We start from the raw sequence: 27,257 nt of genomic DNA, 5'->3' as shown, positions 1-27,257 counted from the left end.
TGACAATTTCATACATATATATAATACATTTTGCTTATTTTTACCTCTCTTAAATCCTTCTTACATCCATTTACACACTTCCACTAAAATTTTAAAGTGTACCAACCCTAGTTAAAATTATAAGTGAAAAATATGAAAATCGTTTCTTATTATATTATATATTCATTCAGTGTCAGGACCACAGAATTAAGCATACTAGATAAGTAGGCAAACAATTATATATATATAATATGTATATATATGTATATATATGTATATATATGTATATATATATGTATATGTACATATATATATACATATATATATATATTTTCTACTAGTCTTATAGTTTATTTTATTAGTATAATAATTTACCTGACACAAAAATGTGAATCTATTAATGGGATACCATGTGTTGTCTCTGCAGGCAATATTGATGTCTGTATCAGGATTAACATAAGTATCTCCATAAATATTTTCACTTATTCATAGTGAAAACTTTCCAAATTCTTTCAGCTTTTTGCAATATATAGTATATTATTTTAGGATATTTCTATAATATTGTGGAGTAACATACCAAAAGAACTTGCTGTTTCTGTCAGGTAGTTCCCTGTCATTGCTCTCTTTACCCCTTCTACCTCAGTTCTCTACATAGCATCTGGTAGCAATGATTCTACTCTTAACTTCTACTGTCTTTTCATCTATTAAGAGTAATGTACTAAACTATAAAGTTATTTCATCAGCTCTCATCAATCTTTTGACTTTCTTATGAATTAATTTGGTTAAAAAAAATAGAACCATCCATTGCTCTTTTCTTTGAGGCTTCTCAACTTCAAATTTTTATTGGAAAATACTACTGGTTAACAACTTAATAAACACAGCTTTACTTCTGAACATAAGCAATTTTGTTCCTTTAAAAGTTTAAAGCAGCTTCTGGGGAAGTGTCTCAGCAGCTAAAATTATGACTTCTCTTGCAGATGACTGAGGTTTGTTTCCTAGCATGCAAATCATAGCTTACAAACATTTGTAACTCCATTTCAGGGGGGACATGACACCATCTTCTAGACTCTGTGTGTACCAGACATACATACAGACAAAACATCCATAGCCATTGGGAAAAATAGTCTAAAACAACTTGAATTTACCCTGGAGTATAACTATTACGATTCTCAAAAATATCTTTTCCTTCCTCTAAGTAACTTCCAACTATCCAATCATAACAAATTTTTAAAAGGACTTTAAACAAGAATGGTAGTACATACAGGACATCCTGTCATGCAATAGGCTGAGGCAGGATTAATAGTTTGAAACCAGTAGTGACTATACACAGTGGAACCCTTTCTCTTTATTTTTTATTATTATTCTATAATATTTTTTACAATCTAGTCGTTGTCCCCCTCCTGGTCTACCCTCTGACTGTTCCTCATCCCACACCTCATCCCTCTGTCTACAAGAGGATGTCCCCACCCCCAACCCCCACCTCACCCACAGATCTCTCTTCATTCCCTGGGGCCTCAAGTCTCTTGAGGATTAGATGCATCTTCTCTGACTGAACCCAGACCAGGTGGTCCTCTGTTGTATGTGTCGGGGCCTCATACTAGGTGGTGTATGCTTCTTGGTTAGTGGCTCAGTGACTGAGAGATCTCCGGGATCCATGTTAGTTGAGACTGATGGTCTTCCTATGGGGTCACTCTCCTCCTCAGCTTCTTCTAGCTTTTACCTAATTCAACCACAAGGATCCCCAGCGTCTGTTCATTGGTTGGTTGTAAGTGTCTACATCAGACTCTTTCAGCTGTTTTTGGGCTTCTTGGAGGGAAGCCATGCTGGTCTCGTGTCTGTAAGCACACCAGAGCATCAGTAATAGTGTCAAGCTTGGAGCCTCTCCTTGAGCTCGATCCCAATTTGGGCCTGTCACTGGACCTCCTTTCCCTCAGGGTCTTCTTTAATTTTGTCCCTGCAGTTTTTTAGATAGGAACAATTTTGGGTTAGAGTGTTTGAGTGTGGAGTGGCAGCTCTATCCCTCACTTAATGCTCTGTCTTAATCGCTGGAGGTGGACTCTACAAGTTCCCTCTCCCAACTATAGGGGATTTCATCTAAGGTCCCTTTCTTTGAGTCCTGAGAGACTCTAACCTCGCAGGTCTCTGGGACATTCTAGAGGGTGCCCCCATCTCCTACCTCCTGAGGTTGCCTATTTTCATTCTTTCTGCTGGCTCACCAGGCTTCAGTCCTGCCCTCTCCCTCAATACCTGATCATTTCCCCTTTTTCCCTTTCCTGTCCCCTCACCCATCCAAGTCCCTCTCTTCCTCTGACCCCCATGATTGCTTTCTTCTCCCTCTCAAGTGGGATTGAGGCATCCTCACTTGGCCCCTTCGCCTTGTTAACCTTCTTGAGTTCTGTGGATTGTATCTTTGGTATTCTGTATTTTTTTTTTAGCTAATATTCACTTGTTAGTGAGTACATATCATGCATATCCTTTTGAGTCTGAGTTACCTCACTCAGGATGATATTTTCTAGTTCCATTAATTTGCAATGAGAAGTGTTCCTTTTTTCCCTATCCTCACCAGTTTTTAATTTGTATGCATGTTTATGTACATGTGTGCCGTGTATCTGGAGGTATTTGTAGAAGACAGAAGATGATATCAGATTACTCAGAAGAAGAGTTACACACCATTCTGAGTTTCCTGATAGAGGTACTGAGAACTAAACACAGTTCCTCTGGAAGACTAAACAATACCCAGTCTTGAAGCCATTTCCCCAGGCCCTTAAATACCACTTTTATCATATACCATCTCTACTTATTTTGGTTAATTCTGAATTGTACCTGATATTCTGTCTTAAACATATTTTATTAAAAATACATTTTTCATACAATAAATTCCTATTACTATTTCCCCTCTACCAACTCCTCTCAGATCCACTCCACCTCCCTACGTATTCTAATCCAAACCATTTCTCTCTTCCTGCATTAGAAAACAAGCAAACATCTAAAGAAAAATAATAAAGTAATATAAAATAAAATTAAACTGCAAGACAAAACAAGCATATAAGCAAAAGCCAAAGGAAAAAATACAAGAAACACATAATGATGGCAAATACACATTAGTACACAAAAAAATTCGTAAAAACACAAAACCAGAGTAAATAATATATAAGCAAAACACCTGTAAGGTTAAAAAAATGCCCAAACCAAGCATTATGATACAAGAAAACCTCCAAAAATACTTTGATTTTGCTTTGCATTGGCCATCTACTGCTGGGCCTAGGGACTATCTTTCTATCTTTTTTGGTTTGTATACTGAGTGAGACTCTGTAAAGAAAATTAATGTTTCCTGTGTACATATTTATTAATTGAAGATAGCTCCTGGGTTATGGATAGGGGTTTATGTTCAAGTCCACTCTCAGTGCTGAGACCCTGAGCTGTCAGCCTTTGTTATATCTAGAAGGACTTGTTTCCTTAGTGCCCTACATCCCCACTGGTTCTTACTATCTTTCTGTCTCTTCTGTCACAGAGTTATGAGTGATGAGGGATTTGATGGAGGCATCTCATTTGGACTGAGTATTCCAGGATGTCTCACTCGTTGAACATTTTCCAGTTGTGAAACTCTGTATTTGTTCCCATCTACTGCATGTAGAAAATTTCTCTGATGATGGTTGAGCAGAACAGTGACTTGTGAATATAGCAGAATGACATTAGGAATTATTTTATTGCTACATTCCTTTAGCAGAACAGTATCATTGCTTTGTTTTTAAAATAAAATGTTCGTATATACATATGTACTTATATGTCTGACTGTGTTTGTATGTATGTATATGAGACTAGGTCAGAAAGGAGCATTAGATTTCTTGGAATTGGAGTTGCAGGTAGTTGTAAGCTGCCAGACTTGGGTGCTGAGAATTGAACTTAGATCATCTAGAAGACCAACAAGTGCTCTTAACCACTTAGTTATCTCTTTATTTCTAAATTATTGTAATTGGTTTGTTAATTCTTTCTTAAAAATTTCATGCAATATATGTTAATCATATTCTGTCCTTCCCACAACTCCATCATGATCATCCACACCTCCATATCCAACCAACTTCATATTTGTTCTCTCTTGAAAAAGAAATAAGAAAAACAACAAATATGAAGATAAAATCCCAGTAAGACATAACATGCTGAACAAAGAAAATGGTGTTATTAATAAGGGGAAAGGTACTATTTATCTGCAAATCTTTCCAATTTAGAAATAAAAAGAGATACTTCAAATTTCTCTTCTTGAAATTCTTTCCATAGATTTTACTTTTCTTTTAAATTATCAAATTATTTTCATTTTTAGAGGTCTGCATAGAATAAGTCTTTATTTTTTCAAATTATCTCAGTGATTTTGATTGATCTGCATTTTGTGTCCAGTTCTTTTTTTCTTTCCTATAGAATCTAATGATTCTCATTGAATTTTTTTTGAAAATGATTATTTTTATATATAGTGTATTTTTATCACTTGGCTCTCCTTCATCTCCTCCAAGATCCTTTTACTCCTCGACTCAATCAACTCCATGTTTTCTCTTTCCTTAGAAAACAAACACACACACAAACAAACCAGACAAATATCAATAATAAAAAGGATGAGAAATAGCATGAGAAACACATGCCCCACACAACACATGGACACACACACACACACACACACACACACACACAGACCATAGAAGCATAAACTCAGAAACCATCAAGAACAAGATCAGTAAGGTTAAAAATGCCCAAACAAAGCTAACAAAAACAATTTTCCCCAAAATACTACTGTATTCATTGTTTTGGCCCTCTAGTAGTGTACTTTAAGTCCCCTGATGAATTCATTTTGATGAATTCATTTTGTCCATAAGTTCTTTGTCTTAAACACAAGTTTATACTTATGTGTGCATGTTTCTATGATTACATTTATATTTTATTTTTATTTAAAATATTATATTTAAAAAGTATGCTGGCTATACTTACGTGTATATATTAAATTCTTAGATTTCCATTTATTTCTAAACTTAAGAATTAAAACATTTTCATTCTGAGGTTTATCATTAACCTCATATATTGATATTAGCTATTTTTCTTTTAGACAGCAGTTTTCAGTACCTCATGCTCAAAAATAAAAACAAATTATCTGGATTTTAATTTCACCTTCTTTTCTATGTACACATACACACAAACACACACACACACACACACACACACACACACACAGTTTACAAATTAACTTAGACCTAAATATAACATAATACTCTAAAATATAAAAAAAAATGATAAAAATCATTGTCATGTTACACAGGATAATGTTTCTGAAATAGAATGAAATATCTGGAGTATTAAATAAAAAATATCACACCACACTTGTTTCTTTTTTTTTAACAAACTCCACTTTTATTCTTTGATAAACATGGCTAAAAATGAAATATCCAGGCATAAACTGGTAGAAAACATTTGCAAATCATGTGATTTGACAAAAGCCTGTTATTCGGGAAACATAATATTACGAAAACAGTTTAATGAGAAGAAAATTTGAAGTTACCCTTAACAAAATTATTTCAGTATCTATTTCATTTATATATTTTGTATTTATTAACATGTATTTACTTTAAAATAAAACTTTGTGTGGCAAGGTGTTACCTGAAATTGTGGTCAAAATTGCTATCCATAAGAGCAATTCAAGTTAAAATAGAACTACAAGGGAGAATTAATGTAAGAAATAGAGGAAAAGGGTGGGAGAAGAGTGCTGACACATGTTGCCTTCTGGACATGACATGGTTTTTGAAAATGTGAGCTCAAAGCAACTATGGCTGCCTGCACAGAGTTTAACAAGTATATGCCTATTGACTTTTTAGGATGGCTCCAGGGCCATTTTGCTCCAGCAGAGAAACTCTTGACACTTGATATCTTCTGGAAGAAGGGAAATCACTTTTCTTTAGGGATATGACTCCAATGGATGGTCCCCCATGTCCATGGGCATATATTCTCTACTAACTGTACTCAGTGCATTAAAAAATGTAAACATTCATGTAGAGAGACAAATACATTTTAAAAGGAAGATATTAGTTTGGAGGAACATGAACATTAGTGGTTCTAGGTGGAAGTTGGAGGGTTTAGTGTGGGGAAAATATGATCAAGATACATTGTATACATGTATGAAATTTCAAAGGAATAAAATACTGGTACAAATACACACACAAAAGAAAACAGTTTAATTTGAATATAAGCATCTACTTTTCCTGAAATTGTTTACAATTAAGTACAGTATTAAATAGGCACTTATGACTCAGAATTTCTACTCTTAACTATCTACCGAAATGATTTTTAAGTCCATAGACCTTGTATTAATGAGAATTCGCCATATAAGCAAAAGCAATGTATGTACCTATTATGTGTGTGAGTTGTGTTTGCATTTATAGGCACATATAAACTAGACATTAGCTCATGAGATTACTGAGACCAAGAAGTACCAAGATCCGTAAATGGTAAACTAGAGGTATAGAGGAACCTTAGTAGTTTAAAAGTGAATTGAATGGCTTGTAAACTAGGAAGTCTAATAGTGTAATACTTTTCCCTTGGAAAGCCAGAAGTTTGAAAGACTAGGAGATACTTCAGTCCTAAAATGAATTCCAGAAAAAGCCTGTTTCAAACAGTAAGAAAACCAGAGTACCCTCTCATTCTCAGGAGGCTTTTTGTTCTATCTGGGCCTTTAAATAATTGAATCATTACCTCCTACATTATTGATGGCAGTATCTTTATTTAGCCTACCTGTTCAATTGATAATCTGAACATCTTCAGACATACTGAAGATAAAATGGTTGTCCAGTATATGGGTATATAATCCATTATTGAAACTTTGTAAAAGTAGCATTATTCATTTTAAAATAGAAGAAAAAATCCAGCATACAGTAAGTAAATGAAAAGACTGTCTGACCATATAGTTGACCATTGCTCAGTAGTAATTAAAAAGGAATGAAGTATTAATAACGTACAATAGCATATGTGAATCTAAAACAATATTATGTTAAATTTAAAGGTGAAGCACAAAAGACTGCATAGTATGTTATTTCATTCACATACAGTTCTGTAGAATATTAATGTCTCATGACAGAATGTGGTTGCCTGTGGTAAAAAATAAGACAATACCTAGGGAACATTGGGGATTAATTTAAGAGACTTATATCATGTTGATGGGGATGTATACAAATACACATAATTGCCAAATTGTTCAAACATACCACACAATATTCTTAATGTTTTTAGGACATGTTAGTATTTCTTAACAGGTGGCAACATAATGTTACATTTCTTCTGATAGTACATAGATGTTTTTTTATCATAGAAAACAGATAAATTGTGACATTTCAATTGAAAGTTGTTGAATTGAAAATGTGATTGTAAACCAAATGTAGTGTGTGTATTATACTTTTAATTATTTAACAATATATACATTTATATCATTTTGTATAAGTGTGTGTGTGTGTGTGTGTGTGTGTGTGTGTGTCTGTGTTTATGTATGGAGAAGTCAATGGAAAACTTTTATCAGTCTTTTTCTGACTTTGTTATTTTTCTGAGCCAGGGTCTCTCTTGTTATTTCTGCTGATTACTTAGGCTAAGTAGTCTGGAAGCTTTGTTCTTGTTACCAAACTTCCATCTCACAGCAGGAGTATTAAAAGTGCAAATATATGCCATCATACTAGCTTTTTACATGGATTCCAGGGAAGAAACTCAGGCTGCTAGCATTGAGTAGCAGCAACTTTTACCTGTTAAACCATGTCACTGGCCACTAAATCAACAAAAAACAAAAATATTTTTAAAAGGTTCTTTAAGACAGTGAATATATATTTTTAATTTCATTTAAATTGTTTGATCAATAAATACAGTCTTAATCAGAGTAAAACAGTTAACTATCAATCCTTCCATAGCCCCCTAAAATACATCTGGTGTTAGTCTATTTTGAAAACTGAATGACACTGACAAAAGATGATGATAAGACTTCAAAAATTAATAATATAGCATCTAGGTATGCTACATTCTTTAAACTATGAACATTTAATTTAATATGAGTATGATGGAAACATAAGGAAATGTGTTGTTGGCTTTTTTCTGGTCATTCCTGTCACTTTTTCCAACGAGATTTCATTTTGTGTGTTTTAAAATAAATTTCAAGAACTTTTATTAGCAACATTATTATTTCATAGTTAACCATTCTGTTAGGTTATCCCCTGTGTCTAAATCATTTCTCTGTTAATGACTTAGTCACTGAAGTCATGCTAAAGCTCTTTAGCCACTAAGAAATCAAGAAATCACTGGTCTTTTAGGAAATTGCTGCTGCCATGCATAATTTGGTACTAATAGAACTCACCTGTGCCAATAGCAATTCGAGATTTCTCCCACCAATTTCTGCAATAACATTAAAGAATTAGTGGACCTCTCTAATAGTGTACCTACCAGGATCAAATCATTATTTTAGAGCAAATTTAGTCATAATTTCTTTCAAATATTTTATCCAATTAATATTGGAATTATACAAATTTATGGAGTATGTCATGATAATTCTTAATAAAGATAACATAGCTTAGTCACTGGCATTTCAATGTATTGCTCAAAGGTGTTCAATAATGTGCTATAATCTCTGAGATAGAAAAATAAAAATATTTTTATTCATTGTGTAGAATTACATGTCAGTAACTACCATTAGACAACATAAATTCTCTTATTTTGTCAGTTTATTCTTTATTAATAAGTTTTTCTCACATATTATTTTTATGTAATTGGCACATGTATGTATCACTTACTGCCCCAAGCTTTCCACAAATAAATACACACAACTCTTACCAACTTGCTGAAGTGCACGATGGTATTGATAATTTTATTATGAGTAAAAAACAAAATCTTAGGCACTGCATTCCTAAATTTGTGGGTCTGGATCTTGAAACTGTGTTTTGACTGCAATCTAAAATGCCCTGATATTTTAGTATAGTCCAAATTATGCCCTTGTTATCAATAATAAATCTAACATCAGTTATGTTTTACTCTCCTTTCTCCTCAAATGTGGTATTTTATGCTTTACCAAAAATTATGGAACATCTTGCTATGTAGAGGGAAAAATTAATGCTATATAAATGCACTTTAAGTTCCCAGCATGCAAGGTAAGATGCTATTTTCAGAATATTCTCTCTGAACTCTGATACACATGCTTTTAAAATTTTAAAAACCATCTATGCTGTTTCTACTTTAAACTTGTTTTATAATGTGGCTTCAGGCTTCTTACTCACAGGACAGAAATAATATGGTCTCAAATCCAGCAGAGTCTAGGACTCTGACATTTGCAATTACTTCAAAATTCAGAGAAGTAGAGAAGATGGGCAGGCTAGAAAGCACTTGTCAATATATTCAATTGCTCAGAAAACAGGAGTTTCTCAAATATCTGTATCCTCCCTGCTATTACTTTTGCAATCTCTGTAGTTTGCAGCACTTTCTGTTAATGAGATGTTGACTGCCAGAAAAGCACACCTTCACAAAATAAAATGTTTTCTAAATTGCACTGATGTCAAAATTTAGTCATTTTATACAATGGGAACAAACATCTCTCTACTAAGCTAAGTATATTTAGAAAAACCTTCTTTGAAGTTGGAAACAAATGACTTGGAAAGAAATTATCAAGGTGATTTCTTTGCTTTTTTACTATGACTCAAAGAAAAAAGGAATGAATTAGCATATAGTTAGAACACAGTTTGATATGATAAAGGAGTTAAACAATTTGGACCATTTGACTTCTTATACCAATCCAGTTATTATTTTTTTACACATTTAAAGAATAGAAAGTAGAATTAGGATTATGCAAGAATCCATTAAAAGACAGCTGTATTTTCATGCATTTACTCTACTATAAAATGATTATATTAGTGCTAACAGAACAATGGACAGGCAGAAGATGTTTTCATGAACTGGACTAGATAATTTATAACAAGAGTATGATTGAATATTTCCTATTTTGGAAAAAAAGAAGGAATAAAATATTTTATAGCCTTAGCATACTTGCAATAGGCCTCATATTTTTCTTTAACTTTGTATGAAAATGAATGGTATTTTTTTAGTTTTCAGGAAGTTATGATCTGTATCTATACACATTAGATCTGACAAAGTCTTCCCTATTCAAAAATTTGATTTATCGTGTAACTCTCTCTCTCTCTTTATGTAAGAGTTTCTTTTATTTAAAAGATCATTCACAAAATACCATATCTGTAGAATCACTTTCTGTCACAGAACTGAATGTATTAAGTGTTTGGAATTCCATTCTAACAGAGTCAGCTGGGCTCCCAGCAATGTGGATGGACATGCCTGTTTTGTCTTTTCTGCATTGGAGATGGATTAGATCATCTGAAAGATTCAGAATTGATTACAACCAAGGAATGCATGTTTGTCAATAAGTAGGTATTGGTGTTACACAAATGGTTCTTATCCCAGAAGCAGAGAAGATGGCAGGCAAGGGAAGAAGTGAGAGTTCTGTAAATCGCTGAGAACTGGCTTCAAAGACAATCATGAGCAAAGGGATAGGCTGGCAGGAAGCTGCTCGCTAATAAGCAAGCTCTGCACCTCTCAGCCCTCTTTCCCTAAGGCTCTAGTGGCTGGCTGATCTCTCCCTGCTCCATTTGGTCCAGATGGTGCCAAATCATTTTCCATTTGTTGATCCATAGCTGTTCAAGCTAAAACCAAATCCTGATCCCCTTGCTCTCAAGTGAAGGCTCAACAGTCTGTGGGAGCAGGGGTCTGCTTCACAGAGGAAGCAGCAGCCTAGAGGTTTTTAGACACCCAGGTACTAATGGTTTCAACAGCTGTGCAACTGATCAGAGAAAGTTCCAGAGTCTAGGCTAGGCATTGAGCTACAGTGGGGAGCGGCCCCTTGGGAAAAACGCCTCATTGCAGACAGACATAAGGGAAAGAGTGCAGACTCAGTGCAAACATGGCTTCCTGGTGTGACTCCAGAACCACCTTTAGTTCCTACAGGCCTCAGTTGCAGAAAGCATATTGAGTTTCAGTGAGCTGCACCCCAAAGGGTCTCCATGGCCCAGGAAGATCAGGAAATGAGCTTCCACTTGGTCTTAGAAACAGTAGGAGCAAAGCTATGTGGCCAGTGGCACCCAGTTAAACCACCAGTGCAGAATGTCCAGATTTCCCTACAACCTTCTGGCCTCACTGTTTGATAGGAGTCTGGTATGCCTGAATAGGATGCTGAGGTAGATGATAGGCCCCCAAACACAGTAACCAGTCAGGACCAGCAGACATGTTTCCTTCTTTTAAAGCAAGGTGCCTTCAATTCTGCATGCTAATCCCAAATGGATACCAACAAGTTGCCACCAGACACCTAGCTGGTGGCTCCAGCTCTTTCCCAGAAGCCACAACAATACAGAACTCAACATGCAGGTTGGAAAAATGCTCTGAGAAAAAGAAGAGAACAGCAGGCACAGAGCATAGCCAGGGAGCATAAAGAAAAGAAAAAAAAAGCAAAGAAGGATGAAACACCTCAGTCCATCTTCCACACATGACACACATCCACACCGCGTGGGAAGGAGCAGGAAGCAGCTAGGAGTAAAAGGGGAGAGAAAGAAAACACAAAACAGGCACTAGATAGATAAAGCAAAGCCAAGAATGTACTAGAAACCACTTGTTAACACCTGACAAGAACCCACAAGCTCTGTGTTTCCTCCTTAAGGAGGACAGTGACAGGCTGTAATGGGGCCTTCAGGGCCACAGGCTGCCACCAGGCTGTGGTCTTGTTCCAGTTCCTCATGCCCCATTCTCTCCCAACCTAGGCTCATTTTTGCTCCTTCTGAACCACTTCCTCTCTGGGCCTAGCTCCCCCCAAAACAGCTTAGTTGAGGTGGGCTACTTAATTGAGGGGTATTGCCACTGTCCAAGGTTTAAGCTGCAGCCATGATCTCTGTGCTCTTCTGTGGGTTCTCTGAAATCCATGTTGAAGTCATACAGAGGAGGACCATTTTGAGAGCGACTCTCCATTGGAGGGCCTGCTTCCTGGTCCCCAAGATGACTGCACACACACCCCTCCCACCCTCTAAAAAGTCATCCATCCCTTTAGCCAGAGTTGAAGTCAACCCGGAAATCCAATCCTCCTCTAGATTCTGGAGAGCCACCGATTCCTATGTTATCGGGTCTGTCTTTCCTGAATCCAAAACCAACTTTATCTTGTTTTCTGCCTTCTGTCACACGGTGACCAGTCATAAAAGAGTGCTACATCATAAGTCAGAGCCTCCTTCAGGGAATCCATCTTATCAAATTCTACATACCCGAACCCTTTAAATTTGCCTGTGTCTTTGTCTCTAATTTGTCTCTGTATGCTGAAATCCTTAAAGATAGCATCTATGTCACCATGAACTGTGTTAAAAGGGAGATTTCCTATGTAAACTGTGTAGGGGAGATTCTGTGGATAGCTACTTTAGGCTTCCAGACCCATGGCCACCAGCACTGTCATGGGACACTGTACAGCCACTCAAGCTGCTGTAGGCCTGATCATCATCGTAGGTATCAAGGTCAGCAATTTGCAGTCTCCATTCCTTGGGGAACCCTCATGTTATTCTCTTTTGCCCTGTATTACAGGTCAGAAAAATATGATGCACAAGCTTAAATCCTTCCATCTGATAGAAAACAAACTTTTACTGGTCACAACCATAACAATAAGGCACAGAGAAACTTAACTATTATCTGGACATATAGAGAAAATGGTTGCCAACTTATGTTTTGCACTGTCAGCTTTCCCACTGAGATTATTCCTGTGGACAAGTATTGCATTATTTCTCATGACATAATATCTTATTTAATCCATTTTGTTCATTCAATTACTCTTATATCTGATTCTTCCAATTATTTTATATAAATTGTTCAGCTGTGGTCATTTATAATGTACACATTTCTTATTTAACTAGTCATTTTTCAACCCTTATGCTTTTTTCATTTATTAATAAATTTTCAAATTATTCAAATTCAGTTTAAAAAATATTTGATAGTGCACATATCTAACAAGATAATTATTATTTTTCCCCAGTCTTCTTTCTTGCTTCATCCTTTTTTTTTCTGGCACCTGAAGTATATCAAATTATAATTGGAAACTATTTCTTTTCTGTATTCAATTGTTGCCTTCATGGTCTTATTTAGAATTGTAGAATTAGTATATGCTATTACATATATTCCATGCACCAGTGTTTCTCAACTTTCTATTCCGAACCCTAACTTCTTTAAATTATGGGTACTATAATGTTTTGTTTATGAAAAGGCATTATATTTGTCTAATACAAATTCCTTAAAAATATTCTGATGAGTCCATATTGTTAAGCCCTATGCCTTTGCTTAATCCACAGTGAATACACACAGTCATTATAAAAGTAACTAAGTCTACATATAAAACCTTTTTATGATTGTGCTATGAAGAAGTCACAGCCAAATATAGATTTACAAATGGCAACTTTATGTGTTAGCAAATAAATCAACCAAAATGTATGGAAATCTGTAGGAAGGAGTTAAACCATAGACTTATTAAGTAACAACAAGTCCCTATTTCTTGTCACTTCATCTAAGGGTGCTCTTATTTACATCAGAGGGTGCACTTAAGACTAATTATGAACCAGAAAGTTTTATGGTTGAAGAATGAGCAAAGGAGATGGAAAGAAAATGAGAAATGGGTCACTTACTTTTTAACTTATTTTTATATATGGCATTTTGACTTTATTGTAAATGTAATTGTTTTATCAATTATATGTTTTGATTGTTCACTGATACTGTATAAGGATTCATTCCCTAAAATTTACAGTATTATGTTGAAGTAATAATGATGGCTATTTTTGTCTTGTTTCTGATCTTAGAAGTACTAATATGCATTGAATTCAATGGAAAACTTGTTCCGGAAGCATGGCTGTGTTGTTGCTTCAACTCAACTTCATACCTAAGCATCTCCATGTCCTTCAGAGCTAATTCTCAGGAAATGGGCTGGCCACTGTAACTCTGTGAAAGGGAGAGTGAAACATAACAGTAGAAAAAACATTCTGTCTTGAAAAAGTGAGAAAGTAAAACATTTCCTACATTTCTTATCCCATGTTAAAATAGAGCTTGCAGTCAGAAGGAGAATCTGGAAGGTGAGCCATGGAGAGGAAGCTCAATTGGTAAAGCAAGCTGACTGTCTTAACTTTCCCGATTGTTTTCTGTTGGATAGTCTGAGCATCCCATTTGATGATGTCATCTCTTACCTGATGCTGTTTGTTCTTTGACATGTAATCCTCACCCACAGGGATGGTATGCTATGCCTGAGACTCTATTTTCAAATTTACAAAATAGTTAATTCCATGGCTTGCTTAAATAGGAAGTTTTGATGGTTTATTTAAGATGATTTGATTTTTGTAAATGAAATTTATAATTTTCAAGGACATTTGTGGTACAATATGATGCCTATATTAACTCTGAAAATACTATAGGTAATTGAATATTTAATACTTGAATTATCTTTACTAAATTGACAATTCACCTCTGATTTTACAAAGAAATGTCTTCGAAGGAAATAAAGCATTTCATAGTTCTCTCATGTATCCATATGTGTCTATGTGGCAGGTATGCCATACACAAGGACACCATGAAAATCGGTAGGTTTAGTATCCCTCTTTTCTTTGCAATTTGTTTTCTCCCCATTCTTTTATTAATAGAAGTGCCTGCTCACCTTTTAATTTTAATATAATTCATACAATACTTTTGATCACAGGTTCTCTCCTCAGATCCTCCTCGCCCAAGGAACTCCACATCTTATTTTTTCTCTCTCACTGGACAACAAACATACAAATAAAAAAACAAAACAACTAACTAAACAGAAAAAAAACAAGGAAAAAGAGTTTAACACACACACACAACCCATAAACCACAAACACACACACACACACACACACACACATAACCCATGAAACCAAACAATTAGAAAATTTAATCTATAAAGAAAAGACCAATACATTCATGTTGAGGCTTATGATTATGAGGGAGAATATTCTATTGGAAAACAGCACAACACACAATATTAAAAGTTGATGGAGTGCAATTTCTTTAACCTAGCCATTGCATATTTTTATCACCTCTATAAAGTTACTTATAGACAGGCTTACTGTCAGTCACATGAGTACAAAACTGTGACCTCAGTCTATTTGCTGGAAACTTTTACCTTAAAAGAACTGCCATTCAGCTTTTACTTAAATCTCAAGGGTTAGGTCAGGTGAAGAGATATTGTGTATATTTTTTAAAGAAAATAATTTCAAACTCTTCATAGCACATGCAGTACTGCCCTCCTCAACCTCATCTGACCTGGTAAAATGGTAATGCCAGATTTAGTTGTAGAAATCTCGTTTTGGGGATATTATTAATTCTATACTAAAAAGAGTTACTGCATTTAAAAGACTCAGTGCTTTCCAACTGACTCCAAATGTCTTCTCTTCCATTGTATTCCTTATCTAGGCTTCCCTATGGAGTCTATTTAAAGAGAGATTCAAGAGTCAACCCCACAATGATAGTTTCTTAGAAGGATTTGCTATTGCACATGACAAAATATGCTTTAATAATCTGGAGGCCTTTTGTTTAAAAGACTTAACATTTAAGAGAAAAAGTAAATTAATCTTCATGACCTTTTGATCATAATTGCTTCATGCTTATATGCTTTAAATTATTTTCTTCATACAATGCACTTGTATAAAGGCTTTTTATTTAAATTATTGCAATAAGTGTTGATTCACTTATTTATTTGGGAATTTTGAGATAAGAGTCTCACTCTGTAGTTTAAGCTGTCCCAGAATTCACAATGTCACATATACTGGCCTCAATCTTACGGCAATATCTTATCTCAGACTCACTAGTACTAGAATTACAGGTGTGACAGACTAAATTGTTGCTATTTTAAATTAACAAATACAGTGAATATATAATCACATGAAAATATGGCTTCTGGAAATACCTCAGGTAAACTGTCATTGTGTTAGGAATATAGCTAAAAAATGAACAGCATTTCTTCAAGGCTTAACAGACAGATTCTGTCTTTCCTGTGGTCTATCATGGCACTTCATGTCTTACAATTTAATTTTTTATATATTAGCATTAAGTGCCTTGTTTTTTTAAATCTTTTAATTATTTATTTATTTTAAACTCCATATTTTATACCCTTCCCGGTCCACCCTCAGACTGTTCCACATCTCATACCTCTTCCTTGCCTCCCTGTCTCCACGAGGATGTCCCCACCCCTCTACTCCACCAGACCTCTAAACTCCTTGGAACCTCCAGTCTCTTAAGGGTTAGGTACATCTTCTCTGACTAAACTCACACCTGGCAGTCCTCTGCTGTATATGTATTGGGGGCTTCATATCAGCTGGTGTATGCTGCCTGGTTGGTGGTCCAGTCTCTGAGAGATCTCTGGGGTTCAGGTGAGTTAAGACTGCTGGTTCTCCTACAGGATTGCCTTCCTCCTCAGGTTCTTCCAGATTTCCCCTAAATCAACCACAGGGGTCAGTAGCTTCTGTCCATTGGTTGGGTGTAAATATCTGCATCTGACTCTTTCAGCTGCTTGTTAGGTCTTTTGGGGGGCAGTCATGATAGGTCCCTTTTTGTAAGTGCTCCATTCCCTCAGCAATAGTGTCAGGCCTTGGGGCCTACCCTTGAGCTGGATCCCACTTTGGGCTCATCGCTGGACCTTCTTTTCCTCAAGCTCCTCTACATTTATATTGCAAAATTTTGCAAAAGTATTTATATGTAGGTTAAAATGTCAATTTTAAAATGTAGTATTTGAAACTTGAATAGTAGTAGTGTACCACTTAAAGTAACATGAAGAATTTTCTTTATGTGTTCCTATTCACAAGAATGTGTACTCTGTATGCATTATAGCGTTACTTTCATTATAGCAGTACTATTCTATAGTATTAATTATTTTCTTAATTATAGACAGGACAATAATACTTAATGCTGTTTTTAACTATACTTTTACTACATGCAAAGCATTCTACTTTGCTATATACATATTTTATTGAGAAAAAAAAGATATGGGTACACATTTATTTTAGATGATATTGAGGATGAAAACAGTAAGAGCTTTTCAAACGTACCTAATTTATGAGTGGCAAACACAGAGAGCTAATTTATTGTTAATCTGTTTGATTTCAGAGCTCACAAATCAATTTAAAAATTCTAGTCTTCTACCCATTAGAACACTGACTCTGAATTGATAATCTCCAGCCCAGGTAGCTCACAACTACCTGAAATTCTAGCTCCATGGCATCTGATGCTCTCTTTATGTATTCCACGGACACCTGCACTGACATGTGAACATACATGCATGTATGTACATACACACAATCAAAGAATAAAAATAAATATTTAGAAAACCATAATAATTTCAGAATCTAACTTTGTCAGAAAGCTCTACACAAAACAGCCCACTTAACAGATCTCATTATGAGACTAAATCATGTTATTTGCTTAAAATGTCTACTCTAAACAATATTTATGACTAAAAAATTAGAATAAATACAAACATAAGCAGTAAAAATTTTTAAAAAAATGTGTATACTTTTGCAAAGGCTCTTGGCACCTCAAGTTTTATTTTATCAGGTTGCCTCCTTCACACTTAGGTGTATTGTGTATTTGTGAGTCCATTTTATAACTTTATATTTCATCTTTGACGTAGATCATTCCATAGTAGAAATATAATTCTAATAATTATAGTGACAAGCAATTTTAGAGTAAATCTATTCATGTTCATACAAGTAAAGCAGAGGACAGGAATGCTCTTTGGAATATATTTGAAAAAAAAAAGAGTCACTTTTTAAACCATACACAATACACCTGCCTCTAAATGTGAAGTCTTAAATAAATAAAAGAAGCAAAGTCATTTTACACAAAAATATAAGATTTACATAAAGTACTTCATAACAGTTTTAACATCCCCACTCAACCTCAAACCCAAATTACCTTTATTCTGTTATTTATCATTTCTGCTAATATTCTTTCTATATCTTTATTCCAAGGTTCCACATACCATTTTTTTCATTAGGTGTGACTTGCCCATATTTTACCAATCTATGTGAATTCAGTCTCTGCTACTTGTTGTAATATAATTTAGGGCAACTTATGAACAGAATAAAATGAAGAATTACTAAATTTTAAAATAAAAATGATAGCATATACAATAATTTAAAAATATTGTTATACGTAAATTTCTTGGATAGTTTCTTGGCTAGTATGTTAGTAATAATAATGACATTCTTATTTCTAGTATAGAGCAAAAACATAGAAAAAGAAATTTAAATAAATATTAATTTTCATTAGTTTTGTATTGTTCCTAATACATCTTCAATTTCAGCAATCAATCATAAAGACTTCTGGCATACATTAAATAATTAGGTAGAATTCAAAATTTATTTTATTCTTAAAGAATTTTTATTATATTTGTTCTCTCATGCTATATGAACTTAAATTTTCCCAATAAAGGTTTGAAAATCACATATACATTTCTCTGAAGGCATGTTTTTCAGAAATATGTGAAGGAAAGATAAGGTAATAGATCTATTTCATGTAAAAATAATTTATGGTATACAATGAGATATTTTATGAAGAGATATAACCTTGTTAGATTCATGTAGTTAGTGAATTGCTACCATTTGATCTGGATATTAAATTTGATATTTTGTTAGATTTTTTTTCTTTAATATATTAAGTGTCCTTATAAAATGATAAATATGCCCATATCTAAGGAACTTTTAGGTAAATGTGCATAGAAATACAGAAAAATTGCTTGGTACAGGAAAGAGCGTATAGGCATGCTTTCAATTTGTCATTTCTATCTCAGTCGAGAAAAACATCAAACTACTACTAACTTCAGGATATTAGTTAAGTAGAATGGGGTTTTGCATTAATTCAACTGAGCCAGTAGCTGTTTATCCCAGAGAGAATATAGTATATGTGGACTCAAGAGTGATAGTATCATGTGAATGGTGGAATGGAAACAATGAGCAAACAGGTAGGCAGGGTAAATTCAAATGGAATTTAAAAGCCAATGTAACAATCTGACATTTTATTATGTTAAATGTAGTAAAACCTTTTTAAAATGAGCAATGAACAATAAGTCCTGTGTACATAGCACCACTTTGCAAAGATCTGTTTGAATGTGGTAAGCATTAATGCTACATATTGTTGACAATTTTTATAATACTTATTCTTTAATATTTTATGTCACAATTTATTTTCTCAGTATCCCTCACTGAAGCCTTAAGGATCCTTCACAAATGATTTTTAACTATATTTAAACATGTGGTTATTTGTGTATATTGTACTTACTTTTAAAACAGATAAGACTAGAGTGACCAAACATTCTACTTCTTTTGAATGAGAAATGTATACTTTTGAGTCTATTTTTCTTCATAATATCTGTCACTACATTGCATCATGAATCATAAAATATACATTTGGTTTTTAGTTTAGTGTATACTTTTTTCACTATGTATTAAAACTATAAAGCCAGGATGTTTTCTTGTTCACAGCTGCATCACTAATGACAAGAACTAGGTATGAACTCCAATGTTTCCTGAATGTGTGAATGAATGAGTCATTTTCACTGTTTCATGTCAGCCCATATTCCATTGTTTCTAATGGCTGCACAGTGTTCTATTGTATAAATAACAGTGATGTTTATAGCCTTTTCTCTCTCAGATCCTGGTTCCAACAGTTATAATGTGACAGTGTGTTATTGTATACCTCTTAGTGTTTAGATTTTAGTACATTTGTGACATACCCATTTTGAGTATATTTATTTAATGGGTTCTTGAGGAAAATTTTCTGAATCAAAGTATGTGCAGATTTGGTATCTACTTCTAAATTATCACTTTATATGAGGGTTCTCATTATTTTTTATATTTATGAATGTAGAAAACAAAAACAAAACGATGCACACCAATGGCATAATGTAACTTTTTAACATGAGGCAGTGTTTTTTGTTTTGTTTTTGGTCATTCCAGTTGTTTACATCTGAAATGATATTCCACTTCACGGTTACCCCTCCACCACCCCCTCATTCCAATCTGCCCTCTCGCCCTCCCCTTTTCCTCTAAGAGGGTGCTCCCACACACACCCACCCTCTCCCTCCCTGCTGCTCCAGCATCCCCCTATGCTTTAGCATCAAGACTCCACAGGACCAAGGGCCTCCCCTCACACTGATATCAGACAAGGCCATCCTCTTCTACATATGTATCTGGAGCCTTGGATTCCTCCCTGTACACACTTTGGTTGGTGGTCTAGTCCCTGGAAGCACTGGGTGGTCCAGTCAGCAGACATTGTTCTTCCTATGGAATTGTAATCCTCCTCTGCTCCTCCAGTCTTTCCTCCAGCTCCCTGAAAAGGGTCCTGAACTTAGTCTGATGGTTGGCTCCAAGCATAAACATCTGCATTGATCAATTGCAGGCATAACCTCCAAAGGTGCAGCCACATTAGGTTCCTTTCAGCAAGCACCTCTTGGCAACAGCAACAGTAGGGGTTTAGTGTCTGCAGACAGTATGGGTCCCCATGTGGGGTGGTCCCTGGATGGGCCTTCCTTCACTCTCTGATCTATGTTTTCTTCTTTGTGTTTCCTTTGGGCAGGAACATTTCTGGGATTTTTGAGATGGGTAGATGGCTTCATCCCTCAACTCAGGGCTGTGCCAATCTACTGGAGGTGGTCTCTATAGGTTCTAGTTCCCCTTTACTGTGTATTTTGGCTAAAGTCATTCCCGTCAGATCCTGGGAGCATCCTACTTCTCTGGTGTCTAGTGCTTTTCAGTGACTACCCCCACTGCTACATATTTTTATTATTTTTGACCAGTTTTTAGCTATTCAGATATTTCTGAGTCTGTACTCAATGAATACACACCTGAAACTTCCACCTGCCTACTCCTCTTGTCAACATCTTCTCTGCCAATCTCTCCTCTTCATTTCTTCTCATTTTGTGTTGTGGCCCATTGAGATTAACTAGGACTTTCTCTGTGCCTGTTGGTTTAGAGATATCTGTTCATGTTGGGTTTCATCAGTGGACTCATAACTAAAGACACTGGTTCTACCCTTTCACAGAGTACAACACCAATAGTTCAGAAGAGGAGTACAGGTCAGAAACCTCTCCTATTTACTTTACTTATTGTTGCTAGGGCTGGTAATCTCTACCCCCAGTACAAGTTAAAGAAATTTTTGTGAGTTAATCATTACAATAGTTCTGGTGAAATTGAAGAAAACCATTTCATAGTGCTCTATCCTACATTCCAGCATTCACAAACTTCCTGCTCCATCTTTTCTAATATTCCCTGAATCTTAGAAGTGATGATATAAATATCATGTTTATGGTGGAGTCCACAACCATTGTTTATTGTCATCATCTTGAGCTTTAGTAAGTCTCTTACATTTGCTACAGTATGGGAGAATGTTTTCTGATTGGAATCAGCATTTTGTCTATGTTTCTAAGCACAATACACAACATTATGTAGTTTTTAGATAAGAGAAAACACATTTAAACTATTTTCTATATCATTTATCATTTCTATGATGAAAATTATTAAAATATTTTCTGGCAACTGAAAATTTTCTCTATTTTTGGCTTTTACCCACAATCAACTTTGCTTGCCGTAGCATACCAGAAATCCATGGTCCTCTTTAACAACTTAGAAAGCAATTGAAGATTTTTTTCTATTCTTGACTGATACATTCTTTCCTTAGAAATTGATAACTACCATCCTATTTACTAAGAGATGAACACTTTCAGATTTCACTTAAGAGGAGATCATGTAGTAGATGTTTATTTGTGTCTAGCCTAATGATTTTCTGTCCACTAAGATTGCAGTGAATGACAAGTTTTTATTTTATTCTTATAACTAAATAGGAGTCAAGTGTGATTACACACCATATTTGCATTACCCATTTTGCAGCTGATCGACAATTAGACTGTTTCTGTATGTTAGTTATTTTGAATAGTGTGTCAATGAGCATGAGGATGTAGATATATCTTTTACATACAGATTCCATCTGAACATCCACTGAAGTTACAATTTGAATCTCAGTAATGAATTTGCCCATGAAATTTTGATAATTATACCAGTGCTTCCAATGCTAGTTATGAACTGAACACATCAGAGAAAAAACAAAATATTTAACCATCTTAGAGAACAGCCTAATTCCACAGGTTATATAGATGTTGAAAAGTATAGATGATAGTTAATAAAACTTTTTCTTACTGGCAGTTGCTATGCACAACAGTAAATTTCTAACACAAAGTAAACTCAATGGTAATTTTGTAGATTTTCTTTTTGTTTCATACTGCTTTATTTGGACTTTAAAAAATCATACTGATCTTCTACTTATATATTATGGTCTCAGATTTTGTCTTTTTATGGTTTTTGGTGTATGTGTGTCTGTGTGTGTGTTTCTTGTGCTTTTCCTGTTTTATTCATTTGTTTGTTTTAAATTCTAATGTTTTTGTTTAATTTATTAATAAAGAAAGATAGAAAGGAGGCATGGAGTTGGGTTGGTGGGGCCCTAGAGGATTTTGGGAGGAATTGAAGGTAAAACCATGTTGAAAATATATTGTATAAAAAATTATTTTCAATTAAAATATACAAAGAACTAAAAATTTAAAAATTAAAAGCAGATTTGGAGAAAATTTTTTTGTTGCTTCTGGAAGAAGAATTTGCCTTTGAATTTCAAAATGAATATAAGAAAAATGGTCACCTTCTGCCCCTAGACCAAGCAGAGAGGGGCTACCCAGAACCCCCTCTGACAGGTGATCTGAATTCTTGCTTAGGCTACGAGGCTAAGCACTGCAAGGGAATATAAATAAAAGATAAAAATATCTATCTGGGTTCCCTAAGGGACAAGCCTGACTGCATAGGGGTTGATGTCAAAAGTATCCCCTCTCCAGGAAAAAGACATTGGGACGGGTATGGCCCTCATGCCTCACTGGACAACCACAGGGGGACTGGAGTCATTACAAGGTCCCCTTCAAATACTGGAGATCAGGCCTCTATCCCCACCTTCGCAAGTTTAGAATTGCCACAGCTTTTCTATACTTAGAGAAGGGAGGAGATGTCAGGGGCAGCCCTGCTTACCCACTGAAGGCCTAAAATCAGCCATAGCACTAAAATTAGCAATAGGCCTGTCATACATGTATACTAACACCAAGTCTTGGGTCTCAGTGGAAAAACATTGAAACAGATGGCTATAAGCTAATGTAAACAGGTAGCTTTTGTGGAAATTTACAAGCCTGAGTAGTCATAGACCTTGTAAATAGGTAGCCTTGGCAGACAATACCAACTTAGATAAGGACAAGCGAGTCATAAGCAGAGTCATAGTGAGTTGTCCCCTGAACCTTCACCTAGCCCATACCCAGTGCTGAAGATATCTCTATTCCCCCTGAACAACCACATTCCATTGTCATTCCCTTTCCCACATCCTGCCTTTCTGTGTTTATAAACCCTGTGTGAATGAATTACTATTTGAGAAAAAATAAATTATAAAAAATAAAAAATAAAAATAAAAAAAGAAAAATGGCCACCATATGATTATGAATAAAACATACATAGAGTACATTTTAATGGTAATATCTTCATTGAAAACATTTAAGACTACATTTTCTTGTGCAGGAATGATTAATTATGTGCTATTAATACTTCAGTATTTCCTGTCTTATATTTTGACATAAATGATAGTACATCAAAGTCATTCTAGATTTTTCTTTTCTTTTGTTTTGTTTCATTTTGTTTGTTGTTTCAATACTATGTAGATCTGGCTGTCCTAGAACTCACTATGTAAGCTAGGCTGACCTTAAAATCATAAAGATCCTCCTGCCATTGCCTTCCAAATGGTAGGATTAGAAAAGTACATATTTTGAGCTCTCCAGATTACTCTTTTTATAGTTATTGTGAAGCGGTATGCTTTAGAAGAAAAGTATCCAAGCAGTAATCTCAACAAAACAAAACCAGCTACTGGTTGATGAGTAATTAAAATAGATGGTTGTCAGTCTACTTACTTTCTATCTACTTGAAGCTAATGGTTGACCTTTTAGATTACATAAACTGATATTACATAAATATTTAGAAAGAAATTCTAAATAAACCACTGAATGGAATACTTAATTAATTTATCAATGGCATAAATATGACTCATGAATTAAGATGAGGAAGCTCTCTTCATAGATTTGCTATTGACTTGCAGATGTTGGCTAAACATTTCAATTTTATTGTCAGTATTTCTTGATTGCAAATATGAAGAAGGGAATAAGGCCACATGTTACCTTATATTTTTGGAAATTTTATCATTTATAAATTCCAAAAGACTATGTCACTGCCAAAGTGTAAATGTACTATTCTAAACTTCAACATGATGAGCAAATTCTAATTATTTGGATAAGCAGTTCTTTATGTGTGTGTAAAGGCTTTTATAATACATTTAAGAATATCTTATTTACTTCTTTGAATCGGAATTAGAAACCATAATTAGCTCACACTGTTTTTGTTTTATTTTTAAAATTGTTAAAAACTATATTCAGATTTTAATATCAGTAGATTTCTCCCTTAAGTATTTTTAAAAAGTCTTCAATATAGACTTCAATATCTTCATTTCTTTCATTCTAATAAAGACTCAAATAAGCCTTATACATCTTAATATTCTTAACTAAAGAACTAAAGCTGTATAATATAAAAAAAGGTTTGCGTGCAGTTGCCCCTGGAGCTGGCTGAGGTGGTGTCTGGGGGCTGGGTGCTGGTGGTTGGCACGGGTGGGATTGGCTGTGAGATATTCAAGAACCTGGTGCTCACTTTTTCCCACATCGACCTGATTGATCTGGACACTATTGATGTCAGCAATCTCAACAGGCAGTTCTTGTTTCAAAAGAAACAATGTTGGAAGACCAAAAACTCAGGTTGCCAAAGAAAGTGTGCTCCAGTTCCACTCCCAAGCAAACATTGAGGCTCACCATGAGAGCATCATGAATCCAGACTACAATGTGGAGTTTTTTCGACAGTTTATATTGGTTATGAACACATTAGATAATAGGGCTGCACAAAACCATGTGAATAGGATATGTCTGGCCACTAACGTGCCTCTCATTGAGAGCTGGACTGCTGGGTATCTCAGACAGGTGACCCCTATCAAGAAGGGTGTGACTGAGTGTTACTAATGTCATCCTAAGCCTCGCCCAGAGAACGTTCCCTGGTTGTACGATTCAGAACACACTTTCAGAACCTATCCATTGCATCATATGGGCCAAGTATTTGTTCAACCAGCTGTTCGGAGAGGAGGATGCTGATCAAGAAGTGTCCTCTGACAGAGCTGACCCTGAAGCTACCTGAGAACCAACAAAGGCTGAAGCCAGAGCCCAAGCATCTAATGAAGATGGAGACATTAAGCGTATTTCCACTAAGAAATGGGCTAAATCAACTGGATATGATCCAGTTAAACTTTTTACCAAGCTTTTTAAAGATGATATTAGGAGTCTGTTGACAATGGACAAACTCTGGCACAAGAGGAAACTTCCAGTTCCACTGTACTGGGCTGAAGTGCAGAGTCAAGGAGAAGCCAATGCCGATCAACAAAATAAGCCCCAGTTGAATTTGAAAGACCAGCAGGTTCTGGATGTAAAGAGCTATGCAAGTCTGTTTTCGAAGAGAATCCTGACTCTGAGAGTCCATATAGCCGAGAATGGGGATGGAGTTGAGCTCATCTGGGATAAGGATTACTCACCTGCAACGGATTTTGTCACTTCTGCTGCAAACCTTAGGATGCACATTTTCAGGATGAATATGAAGAACAGGTTGAATATAAAATCAATGGCAGGGAATATCATTCCTGCTATAGCTACTACGAATGCAGTGATCGCCAACTTGATAGCATTGGAAGGATTAAAGATTTTATCTGGAAAAACAGACTAGTATAGAACTGTTTTTTTGAATAAGCAGCCAAACCCAAAAAAGATGCTCTTGGTGTCCTGTGCACTGGATCCTCCCAACACCGACTGTTACGTTTGTGCCAACAAGCCAGAGGTGACTGTGGCTCAATGTTCACAAAGTGACTGTCCTCACCTTACAGAATAAGATAGTGAAAAAAAGTTTGCTATGGTGGTACCAGATGTCCAAATTGAATATGGGAAAGGCACGATCCTGATATCTTCAGAAGAGAGAGAGACAGGAGCTAATAACCCCAAGAAGTTGTCTGATTTTGGAATTAGAAACGGCAGCCGACTTCAGGCAGACGACTTCCTCCAGGACTACACTTTGCTGATCAACATTCTTCATAGTGAGGATCTTGGAAAGGATGTTGAATTTGAGGTAGTTGGTGACACTCCTGAAAAAGTGGGACCAAAACAAGCTGAAGATGCTGCCAAGAGCATTACCAATGGCAATGATGATGGTGCCCAGCCTTCTACCTCCACAGCACAAGAGCAAGACTATGTGCTCATAATTGATTCAGATGAAGAAGGCCCTTCAAATAGAGCCGATGGCAGTGGGGACCACAGGACTTGAAGCAGAAACCGGAAGAGAAGGAAGGTGTCTGTTTCAAGAAGTCCCACTTGGAGCAGACAGAAGATCTGGATGACGTCATAGCATTAGACTGAGCAAGCTCTTGCCCTTGATCTGGTCAGAACCTAAAGTTACATCCTTTGTTGCAGAGGAAAAGCACAAGCTGTGGTGGCTTTGGTGGTCCCGCTCCTGTGAAAGCATTCATTTCCTGAGACTGTTAGAGACTGTTGCTGTATTGAAATAGGAATAGAATTTGGAACCCTTTGAGCAAAGCTAGGTAGACCAGTGATGAGCTGCAAGAACACGGGTGTGCATGTTGCCTTCCCTGTAAATAGCCTTAGCTATCATTTCCTAGTGGAAAACACTGTGGGGTAGGAACGGTGCCACCTGTGTATAAATATTATGCCTTTATTTTTGGCTAGAGAATAGTTATTTTTAGCCTAGATCTAATCATTTTCATACTCTTACCTGAAAGATTCACAGAAGTGTCAAGTGCTATGCATTGAAACTTTACTTGGCACTGTGTATATTAATGTAAAACAATGTTAATTTACTCAGTTTTTCAGTTTGTACTGCCTGGTTTGTCTGTGGAAAAAGCCAATTTTTGTGTATTTGTTACAGTTTCAGGTTATTTATATTTGATGTTTTGTAAACTCTAACAATGAAAATACTGTACTTATAGACCAAATAAATGATGTCTGCATATTTAAAAAAATAAAAGAAGAATGA

At 35.4% G+C, this 27,257-nt stretch overlaps 2 pseudogenes; one reads left to right on the top strand and one right to left on the bottom strand.

The window, feature by feature from the left end:
• Positions 1 to 11,794: 11,794 nt before the first annotated feature.
• Positions 11,795 to 14,258, bottom strand: LOC114631936 (annotated as a pseudogene).
• An 8,271-nt stretch (positions 14,259 to 22,529) lies between these two features.
• LOC114631935 lies at positions 22,530 to 26,623 on the top strand (annotated as a pseudogene).
• The last annotated feature ends 634 nt before the right edge of the window (positions 26,624 to 27,257 follow it).

The sequence above is a fragment of the Grammomys surdaster genome, unplaced genomic scaffold (genome assembly GCF_004785775.1).
Source record: "Grammomys surdaster isolate TR1022 unplaced genomic scaffold, NIH_TR_1.0 369, whole genome shotgun sequence".
Lineage (NCBI taxonomy): Eukaryota > Metazoa > Chordata > Mammalia > Rodentia > Muridae > Grammomys > Grammomys surdaster.
The sequence above is the reverse complement of the archived record's forward strand: the minus strand, read 5'-3'. Positions and strand labels throughout refer to the sequence as shown.